Source organism: Pinus tabuliformis, chromosome 6 (assembly GCF_031772625.1).
Source record: "Pinus tabuliformis cultivar Carrire ecotype Pingquan chromosome 6, CPIR1, whole genome shotgun sequence".
Taxonomy (NCBI): domain Eukaryota; kingdom Viridiplantae; phylum Streptophyta; class Pinopsida; order Pinales; family Pinaceae; genus Pinus; species Pinus tabuliformis.
This window is the reverse complement of record NC_142292.1, coordinates 1,606,897,612-1,606,909,359: the sequence shown is the minus strand read 5'-3', so window position 1 is coordinate 1,606,909,359 and position 11,748 is coordinate 1,606,897,612.

Below are 11,748 nucleotides of genomic sequence, written 5' to 3'. Positions count from 1 at the left end.
TTCCTCACCAAGGTTGATTTCTCACTGATTGTTAGTTTCGATTGATGTCTTGAACAATTCGGTACCTCTCATATACAATGAGTTTCGATAGATCTTGAACAATGTCGATCCATCTCATAGAATGAGTTCCCGTTGATTTCTCATGCTACCAGAACTAGTTGATTATCCTTCTACACGTCTTGACGGTTTAGAACATAGCGAGGACTCTCTCTAGTCCCTTGTTATTCAACAACTTCTTTCCATGCCTTGCACCTTGTAGTCATTGTGGCTTATTTTGGCACCTTGTGCATGCCTCTGTCTCGATGTCAAGGCATTGAGGCTTAGCACTATACAAACGAGCCCTTCCCTGGAAAAGTTTTGCTATCCGCTGGAGACCTATGCAAGGTAGAGGCGATGACCAGTGGAATTGTATGGCATCGTGTCTATTAGTATGGTTGTCGCTGACAAATCTTTATGAAGGTAGCCATTCAAATAAGAAAGTTGAGCTGACATCGATTATGAAAGGCAATTTTTATAATGACTTGATGAAGGTAGCCATTGATTTAAATAAGTTGATGTTGGTAACAACTATATAAAGACTTTATCTCTTAGATTTGAGAATGAGGTCAATTTAAATAAGTTGATTAAGTTGGAAATGATTATATAATGGTTTTATCTCTTAAATTTGAGAAAAGGTTGGAAGTCACGTATTCTGATTAATTAATTAATTAATTAATTACGTCGTAAGGTGTTTCCCTCTGAGACCAACTGCTCTCCCATGTCACCTGTACAATTATGAATCATTGATTTTTATGTTAGATGATAGAAATAATTTATGTCATTAGATTGTTGGAAACCACTATTTGTCAGTTACAATTCGTTATTGAATGGCCTCAGCCATCGTTTGAGAAACTTGCAAGCTTGGATACGACTGAAGGTTATCCTATGTGAAGCATATTCAATGCTATCCTGAAGGGTTGTTTGTATGGTCGCATAGTGCTTGCGGTTTCTCATCTTTCTTCTTCATCCCTCTTTTCGTCGACCATGGTTATATTCCTCTCAAAGGTATATTTCATATCGAGTATTGTTTTTTCGCTACACTAGTTTTGGATTCGAAGTTCTAACCCCCTCTCGATTATAAAGAGCGAGCTTACTCTGTATCGTATTACTTGCTACTGCAGATGAGAGCTATTTCACAAATGGGTACATCAAATAATTTCCTGCATTCTTATAATTCCCCAATTGCGTATAAAATATCTTCCCAAATCATTGCAACTCACGGACTCCTGCAATTGCATGTTTCAATTTCTCAGAAGTGAAGCGTAAGTCGCCCTAGAAGTCGAATTTTTGATTCTTAATACCTTTTATGAGGTTGATGGTCCTATAGTCGATGCACTCCGGACCAGACTTCCTGCCTTGTATACGATTGGCCCTCTTATTTTACAGGCACAATTTGGAAATAATGTAATATTCGGTATCTTTGCAAGCATGTGGACTGAAGAAACTGAGTGTATGAAATGGTTAGATTCAAGCATTTGGAAGAAAAACCTCATAATTTAGAAGCAAGGGTTTGGGTAAAGCCATGGATCTGATAACAAGAGTGAGCAATTGGGTCTCCAAAAATCTGATGTTGGTGCTGCTGGAATGCTTTGAATGAGTGCCTTTGGAAACTGAAGATACTAAGAAATATGTACCATAAAATCAATGCAGAGAATAGATTCCAATGGTGCCATCTGTATGGAAGAGGCTTCCTGAGGAGATATTGGAGTTGGTCTTGGCCAGATTGCCACTGAAGAGCATCCTGAGATTGAGAACAGTCTGTCACAAGTGGAACAGATTGCCATTGAGCAAGAGGTTTGCCAGACTTCATTTTATGTTCCAAGCCTCGAGTTTCAAGAATGTTTGATGTCCTTGATGGTGAATGCAGAGCGAGCTGCTGATAATGGAAGCACCAAGAAAGGGGGAACCCATTCTTCTGTTTATGCGAATCTGGCATCTGAAGTAATGGAACGAGAAAGGGGAGCTCCAAATTTGACCAGGAATGTCGCAAGGGAATTCCATGGATCGAGGAAGAACACAAGTAAAAATATAAGCCTTGGATGTCTTTTATTAGCAAGAATTTTATTTTTAGCAATAACTATACATACCAATGTTATTCACTTGGCTTCAGTCCATTCAACAGTTTGTTCCCCTATTTTTATCTAATATATCGATATATTAAATTACTGTGACAACTCTATATTGATTTGGGTTTGTGTTTTTTTGGGCTTTTTAGAGCTTCAAAGTTTATAGCTATCTGAGATTCTTTATCATTAGTTTATTGATTTGACCTACAAATTGCCTCTAGGTTCTATTCTTGTGGGCCTGTTATTATTATAAGGAAAAACATTCTGGCGTAGGTTTTCTACCATTATCTCTGTGAAAAGGAAATACAGATTTATATTCGTTTGGGTTTTTTGATGTTATTGTTTTCTTTTCTTCTGAAAACACTATTTTTATTATGTTAAAACTGAACCCTTATATTCACTTGCAGTTGGGTCTCTTTCACAATTTTTTTGACTGCCACTTTGGTTTTATGCCCTTAGGGCCTCATAAAGAGTTGAGTATAGGAGAGTTTATTATTTATAAATTATAACCCAATCGAGTTTTGAAATTTTCCTGCAAAGAGTGACTGCATGAGGCTTTGGCAAAGGGCTATTAATGAGAATATTTTTTATTTTAGGATGTGGATATGAGCTTGGTATCTTAATTGATTCAATTTCTTGCATGAAAATAAACAAATTATATTGAACCATTTGATTTTTGCGACAATTTTAGTTTTGACGAATATTTTGAAACTTTTTAAAAGGATAATGCTTTTGTTTCTCATATCTGGTTAATTTATTGAGGCCCCGTCCTACAAATTCAATAAAAGAATTTCAGGCCACCTAAGTTAGGTTGTGACAGCTGATAATTAAAATAAAAAACCGTTGCCAAAGTAAAGACTCTTAAAGTAGGTTTGAGGCACTCTAAGAGTTTGCATACATTAGCTGGAGTTGCTCAAATTCCTCCTCACATCTTGCCATTCCCCCAACCCCATAAGCCTATGCAACCTGGTTTGTTTGGGTTAAATTGTTATAAATTAGTTATCACCATAAGAATTGGTGAATAGACTATTGCACTAAGCAACCTTAAATTTTCCCCTGAAACTTAATATAACAGTCAGTGGAAAGTAATCCTTATCTACTTGAATATTTAATGTATCTCCATTTTCAAAGAGAACATTAAGGGCTCAAGATTTTTCTATTATTGAGCTTAATGAATGCTTGAGAGTTGACATCTTCAATTTCACTAAATAGAGAATGAGAAGTAAAAGGAAACTATGCAAAACCATGTATCCTAGCCACACCTAAAACTGGGATCGTAACCCCCTCGTTCCCCTGTTGCTAGGCATATAATACAAGGTCATCAGATAGTTGTCAACGTTGTAATCCATTTTGTGTTTTCATTCATGTCTCTGGTGGTATTGGACTAGTAAGAAATGTTTCAAAAATGTTGTGGTGAAGTAAAATTATGAGTGCAGACACAAACAATTCCTTCTAGCCCGATAATGGGTCTAGCCACAACCGATACATTCTATGGAATATTTCCTTAGGTTAGAACCAATTAAGATGACCTACCTCTTAGTACGCTTATCCCGTTTGGTGATGACCTTGCTCGCTCGCTCCATCTATCTCTCGTTTCCTTCTTCGAACACCTGAAACAAGTAAACAACAACAAACAACAACCGTGATAATAGACAAATTTTAATTCAACCTAATTAACAAGTCAAGAATCATTAAGCCATAAACATCTGAGATGACACATTATGTAGGAAATCAATCAATAGCTTCATATATATTGAATCAAGAAGATGTTACAACCATTGTCTTGATGTTTCTGTTCTCCTCCGACAAAACCAGGTTCCCACACACTTCCGTTATAATTCCATGATGGCCTCAACAATGATAGTTTTAAGGCTCTTCCCTTTAGGCTTCACACTAAACCAAATTCACACTTCTCCCTCACACAACTAGAGAGATACAACTAGCTTGTTGTTTACTCCAAACTTAATTAGCACTAGCACACCAACATTAACCCTAGTGTGTGCATGGGAAAAATGGAGGTTTATATAGCATGAATGGATGGGAGATGGTTTCTCTTATCATGGGAGAAGGTCTTATCTCTAGAGTTAGTTCCATCCTTATAGGGGAAGGGAGCCCAAACTGACATCCTCGACTCCATTCGGCCCAACCATTTACCAGACTTCCATTACGAAGCTTCTAGAGTTGGAAGCTTCGGCTCCTTATCTAAAAAAAATTCCAAAATAGGATCGACATGACTGAAACAAAGCTCAATCGCTTCGGTCAGCGCAAGGGACAATGTTAATTCTTGCATATCGGCACGAGGAGGACAAGGGTCATTAGTGCCGGTCTTGTAAACTAGGAAAAACAGAAGATTTTTGGGAAATAGTGCAAAAGGGAATTGTTTTGCTCATGAAGAGGGACACAATGGGAGTTTCTTCATGAAGGGAAAGCATGTAGGGTTCACTGTAGAGGTCCTCTAGGACCAAGGAATGGGGAGTACAAGGACATTAGCAAAATGTTGTGTAACAGATGCCCCCTAAAGCATGAAGTCCGAACTAGAGTGAGGGATGAAATTGTTTATGAATTAGTGCAGGGAACGAGAGTCTCTCATCGGAAAACCTGCAAGCAAGTACAGATACATATACATAACTGAAAACTCTATCAAATGATACATGAATCGTAGCATGGACATAACCATCTAGAGAATGATCATGTAAATGGATCCAGTTATGGGCGCAGCCATCCGATAAAGAGGATCATATCGAAACCAAGGTATGGTCGCAACCATCCAATAATGAGAAGGATCACTGATCCAGGTCTAGGTGTGACAAAGGACCCTTTCAAAACCTTTTACTTTCTTGATGTGTTAAATTGCATTTTTTAAAAGAACATGAATGAATACATATGCATGCTGTAAAGAAGAGGAACATGACAACTCAAGACGTTGATAACGGATTTTTTCCAGGAGGGACTACGTCTCCGGGCCCCGGTGTCAAGATGGTGTAGGCTGCTTCATTAAGTGTTGTCAATAGTGATGATTTACATAGATGTGATGTTGTTATCATACAAGGAAAATGCCCTCACGCAGGAGTGGCTCCAAGATGTGTTCCACTACAGGAACTCTCAGTCAAAAGACTCTTATCAGTATGACACAAAACTCATGCATGATGAGCATCCCGCCAACATGACATAAATCTCAAAGAAAACATGCATGGTGACACATGAGTATCCCATCAACATACAACAAAGGGATCTCAAAACACAACATGATGAATCATAACAACAAGTACATCACATAGGCGATTCCTCGTCACATCAAGCAGGAATCATAAAAATGAGTAAGAAATAGGATCCCACATAAAACATCAATCAAGGACCTAGAGGGATCAAATTTTGGGGGAGAAAACATTTCCTTGCACTCAAAAAAGAGATTTGCACCTCTCTTTCCTCAAGTTTTGCACTCAAAAAAGAGTTTTGCACCTTTAGAGATTCACATCTAGACATTTGATCTAGATTTGATCCCTTTGGGCGCTTGCGGCATTAAGATGGATCTAAGTTGGTTAAAAAAAACAAAATTACAATAAAAAATAAATTGAATTTAAAAAATATCTCACATCTCACATCTCACGCCTACACATCTACTCTATACTGTTATTATTAAAGTAATTAATAACATCATTTTACGTAACAAGATTTTACTCTATACTGTTTATTATACGTAACAAGATTTTTAACTAGAAAGATTTATCATCATTTTAACATGGAGATCCTGGACTTGTAAATAGGCCTTGTTACAGTACCATGAACCAATATCATAGTTTATTAATATGAAATGCCCAAAAACACATAACTCATTTTGATGTCATTTTTTTAATTAATCAATTTAATTAAAAAAGGTGTTCTCTATCCCAGTATGATATCCAAGACATGTTGCAATGTTTAACATTTTGACATAGTCGAAAAAATAAAAACATAAAATTCTCATCACATGGCTTTTTAGGATGTGGCCTATATAATTAAACCAACCTAGATCCATCATAACTCCAGATCTACAATGATCGAGAGGGATCTAATCTCTTTTCACTTTAAAAAAGGTTTGCATCTCAAAACCACTTAATAATTATGGATAATTAAATTAAAATCCTGAAAATTATATTCCCCAAGCTTAGATCTATCTTAATTCTGCATCTACCAGCACCGAATCTATGAAAAAGCACCCAGGATGAAATCTCTAAACCAAAGTTAATATGGATCTAGGTTGGTTTGATTATTAATTATAATTATAATTATAATTTCAAGAGAATTTTTCTGGTAAATCACATTCCAATTTTTATGGGTGAACGTGTTTTGAACCACTAAGTATGATTTATAATCAGACTTGGAACATTATGCATTCTCAAAAAATATAATAATAATTATTTATTTTGTTTTTGTTTTTGTTTCTTAATTATTATTATGTAATTTGAAGAATTAAAAAATGTTTTAATTAATAATTACAATTATTATTATTATTTAATTTAATTTAATTTTTCATTTTATCTATTTTATCTCTATGTAATTTGATTATGTCAAAATGTTTACATAACATAATACTATTGAACAAACGTCTTTTCTATACTAGCTTAGAGAAAGACGCAAATTCTCATAATATGGGAATATATAAAAATTAAAATAATAATTAATAAAAGTAAAATTTATAAAATACAAATAAATAACTTTATAAATAAAAAATGATTAATCGACGTATTATTATAAAAACAATTAAATTAATAAATAAATATAAAAATACAAGCTGTTTATTGCAATGGGTAGGGTAGTTGGACAGTTCCTAAAACATTGAGGATGAAAATCACTTCCTCTTAGAGTGTCCCGCGTACAACCACATTAGATCTCAGTTTCAAAATCTTTGTTGCAATAGTGACCTTCCACATTAGATCTCAGTTTCAAAATCTTTGTTGCAATAGTGACCTTCCTAGCCTTTTACGATGTCAAAATTACAGTGAGCTCGAAAGTCTTCTCTCTTCTTTAGGTCCGATAGACCAAAGGTTGGTCGAGTGGACGTTAACCATCATTATCTTCATAAAAAAAAGGTTTGAAAATATTATTCATTTATTGCAATATAAAAAGGAAAAAAATGGAATCAAATTAAACTTGAAAATTTATTAAAAAAAAAAGGTAATAAAAGATTAAGGAAATATAAGTGATGGTTTTTTTTAATATTGGTTTGATAATTGAGTTATGATAGATTTAAAAACAAAGATTAAAGAAATAAAAAATAAATATTAAAGATTAAGTTTGAAACTAACCTGCAAGCTTCCAAGATATTTAAAATAATAAATTTATTTATATATTAATAATAATATTTTATAATATCGTTATTATTAATTGAGTTGTCTTTTAAATCTTTAAAATTTAAAGATTTATAGGAGATTCGAAACTGGAATACCGTGATCATTTATTTATTTTTAATTAAAAAAAGACATGAAATTTTATTTATTAATAATATAAATTTATTATTATTTTATTTATATATAAATTATATATTAAAAATATTTAAAAAAAAAATAAACAAAAATTTCGTTCAAAGTTTGAAGATAAAGAGAAATCACTTACATTATACCAACCCGTAATTAGTTAATAATAACAAAGTGAGACTTTAAATATGTCGTTGGGTCAAGAATGTTAAAGTATGTTATGAGAGTTAAAAGAGAATGAAAGATAAATAAATTAACCAATGAAAACAAATATTTATACTTTTCTTTTAATTGAAATGATATAATTAGATAAAACAATTTGAATTCAAATAAATTCCTTCCTCTTGAATTCAAAAGATGTAGATATCAATTTCAATGAATATGACGCAATTTTCCTTTTTAGATTTTCAAACATATAACCTAGAATGATAAGATGGAAATGTACCAAAGCAAAAAAGTCCACCTCAGAAACAATAATTTAAATTTTTCGCAATAAATTTTTTCTACTAAGATGTAATAAATAATACATAAAGCAATGCTCTTTAATTGTTAATGAAAGGAAATTTTCCTACCTTTGTCAGATAGATTCTTATATATCGAGAGGAAGGTTTAAAGAGGATGACAGTTCTCACAGAAAACCGAAAAAGGTGGCAGTGTATTCGGTACAAGCTATGATATCACACAATAAGCTAGTGAGCGAGTGAATAGATTCCCTCAAATGTTGGACTGGCAAGGCTAAGACGAGACGAAAATGGTTGGTTAACGAAGGGCGCTCTGCTTTATAGGTTTGATATAGCTGGTTTTTTTTATAATTATGACAATCAGAATCAATATGCTCAACAATATTAGTGCCTGGAAGTGTTCCATAACTTGCGATTTTAGCAGAGGGAATTTTTATTTTAGCAGAGCATGGAGTTTATAATTATGACAATCAGAATCAATATGGTCAACAATCTTAGTACCTGGAAGTGTTCCATAACTCGATTTTAGCAGAACATGGAGTTTTGATCTGTTGTATTAATTATATTTTGAATATTTTTAGTGTCCTATGAATATTTATGATATAATCTTTCCTAAGATCAAATCTTATTCTTATCAACGAATCCAAAACTATCTCCTTCCTCGGGACAACTTTGATATCTAATCAGCACAAATATTTTAAAAATTTGGTCATCTATGTATCCGCAGAAATGGGCGGTTTATATAATAGTTTCCGGCATGGAATTATTTTTTAGAATATATAATATTTCAAAATATTCTAAGAATTTGAAATCCAGTTAAATGCTCGGTAAATACAAAATAAGAATTTATTTTTCTAAATATATAATATTTCAAAATATTAAAAGAATTTGGAATCCAGTTAAATTCATAAACTCATTTTTGGGTAAATACAAAATAGCTTTGCAACTTACTGTTAAATTAAATTGAATTTATTATCCATTTTTTTTTAAAGATTAAATTAAATAAAATGGGTAGATAGTTAAGAAGATATGTTTCATCTTTTGAGGGATTTTCACTTTCTTCAACTTGGAATTTTGTACATTTGAAAATTCATTCAAAATCTTCCAGAACTTTCTTTGCTAAATTAAATTCAGCTTGGATGTCAAGAGTTGGAAAGAGGTTGATTCCTCCCAGGCTATACAATACCCCATCTGAAAAGGCTCCGAGATGAAATCGATGGGTTACCGGTAGAGATGTCCATGAAAAGTTGGGACTTCTCGCAGCATTTGCCAAACTCCAGAAGGCGAGGAATTGCCTTTGTGTTTGTTTCCAAGGCAACATCATATCTATAACAAAGCATGATTTTAATTGTATCTGTGGTGAGCAGATTGCACATGACATGAAAATTAAATGTATAAGCAAAGGAATGATATTTTTTTTGGAAACTCACTTTCATGGAAATCGTTTATATAATATGAAAATCTAATATATAATTTCGTAAGAATAAAATGGTTATGTATAACTGTTATATATATCATTTTTTTTAATAATACAAATACCTTTCATCAAATGTTGTGGTGGCAATGTCTATTTCCTTTGTGAGAACATCGACCATATCTTTTTCAATTTCCAGATTTTGTTTCATGTCTCTAGTGACAGGGACCAGTATTTTCAGCATGAATTCCTGTAATTCATTGCCATGAATTTCATGCAACGAGTTGAATAGATCGGTGTTCAATGACCATATCTTTTTCAATTCCCAAATTTTGTTTCATGTCTCCAGCGACAGGGACCAGTGTTTTCAGCATGAATTCCTGGAATTCATTGCCATGAATTTCAGGCAACCAGTTAAATAACTCTGTTCATAACTTAATTTTCTCAAATCATTAGAGATGAACTCAACATCCCATAAGTCTGCATTATCAACATGTCAAAATAGATTGCTCTACACATTGAATTGTAAGTGGTGGTGCTGGGAATATGCCCACACCGCATCATGGTTTCAAAAACCATGGCCGCTTCATCTGCTCTATTCTGGAGACAAAGGGCATGAACTGCAGTGCTGAAAAAGCTCTTATCTTGAAAGAAATTTCTGCTCCTCATGACATGCAGAAACTTCAATGCCTCATCAACTTGGCCTAACTTGCAAATTAAGTAACATACTAGTTACCGATGTGGTAGTCTTTGGTTCCTTGATTCCTCACTCTATGTTGTGTGACAAGGAAAGCCTCACCATATTGGTCTTTAAATTATTATCTAATTGTTGGACAGATGGATGACATTGAAAGCCAATTTTGCTTCATTATGACCATTTGTTCTTTATAAATTTCCAGCAGCATATGGCCCCACCCGCTGGAACACCACAAATGACACCTTGAATGTAATTATCTTTATACTAGCACCACACAATACAATCAACGGAAGATAAAAGTCATGAAGACATATAATCAATGCATGGATTGATAAAAGGATACCACTTATTCATACTGAAATGTCCACAACCCATATACCAACACAACTTTGATTGTATGAACAACCAATAAGCTTTCCTTCATGTCTGTTGAGGTCAGCTAATTTAGACCAACCAAAATCGACTGCATCATAGCATCTTAAAGGTTCACAAGAAAACACCTGCTATCCAATGCAAGATATTTTACAAATGGCCCTTATAAGAGGATTAAAAGAATTTCCACCCCAAACATTTTAATACTAGGATAGATAAAATTCATTTCACCAAAAGAGGCCGCCACCTTCAAACTTTCATGCAATCCAGTTAACGGAGTCCTTCCATCCGGATTGAAAATCATGGCACGGACTCCAGTTGTCTGAAATACAAACACACAACCATTCATGGTAAACATGCAGTAGATATGCAAACTGTAAAGCATACGTACATTAAAAGATCATTTTCCAAAAACAAAACATGTATACCCAATGAATTGGCAGTGCTGAACTTAAATCTTGGCTTGGTCTCGTAGCTTTGGGTATCTATAGGTAAATGTTGTGAATGCTCTGTTATTTCTCTTGTCTCCTTTTGGAAGATGACCTCTTTTCTTTTCTTCCTGTACTTCTCCCTTAGGCAGAAAACTTGTTGGCCAACTGCTCCACTGTCAACTTACCCCAGAAAATATATCATATAACAATGTTCTTATCAAGATTCCTAGTGAGATTAAATAGAGTAGACTAAAAGCTGCCCATGGAAAAATCGTTCTGAGCCCAAATGTAACAGATTTATAACTCCAAAGATATATTATGATACAAAATTTTAGATAAGTGCATTATTTTGATAACTGCACTAAGATACAAAAAGAGAAATATTATACAATGATCTAGCAACAACAGATGACAACACACAAAATACTGCATACTGTCAACTAGAACAGTAAAAAGTACAATTAGATATTTCTATTCCACTAAAAAACAAATTAAAAATGGTAATCTTAAATCTTTAAGCCGATAAAACAAAAAAAAACTTGGAAAACCACCTGCACTCATTTCAAAACCAGATTCCATCTGCTTGGCTAAACGAGTGATAAGGCAATTGCAAGCATATTCCATAAATCATGAAACGAGCATTGACAAGAAACAAATCATCTATGAAACTACCTCACCATAACCCATAATAACAAATTTAGAAAATGAACTGCATTACACATGTCCTAAATTTACTTTGTATAACAATTAATTAGCTTGGGATTAGTACTAACAGTCCAGGAAAATATAGTTATTAACTCTATTGATTTATTAGA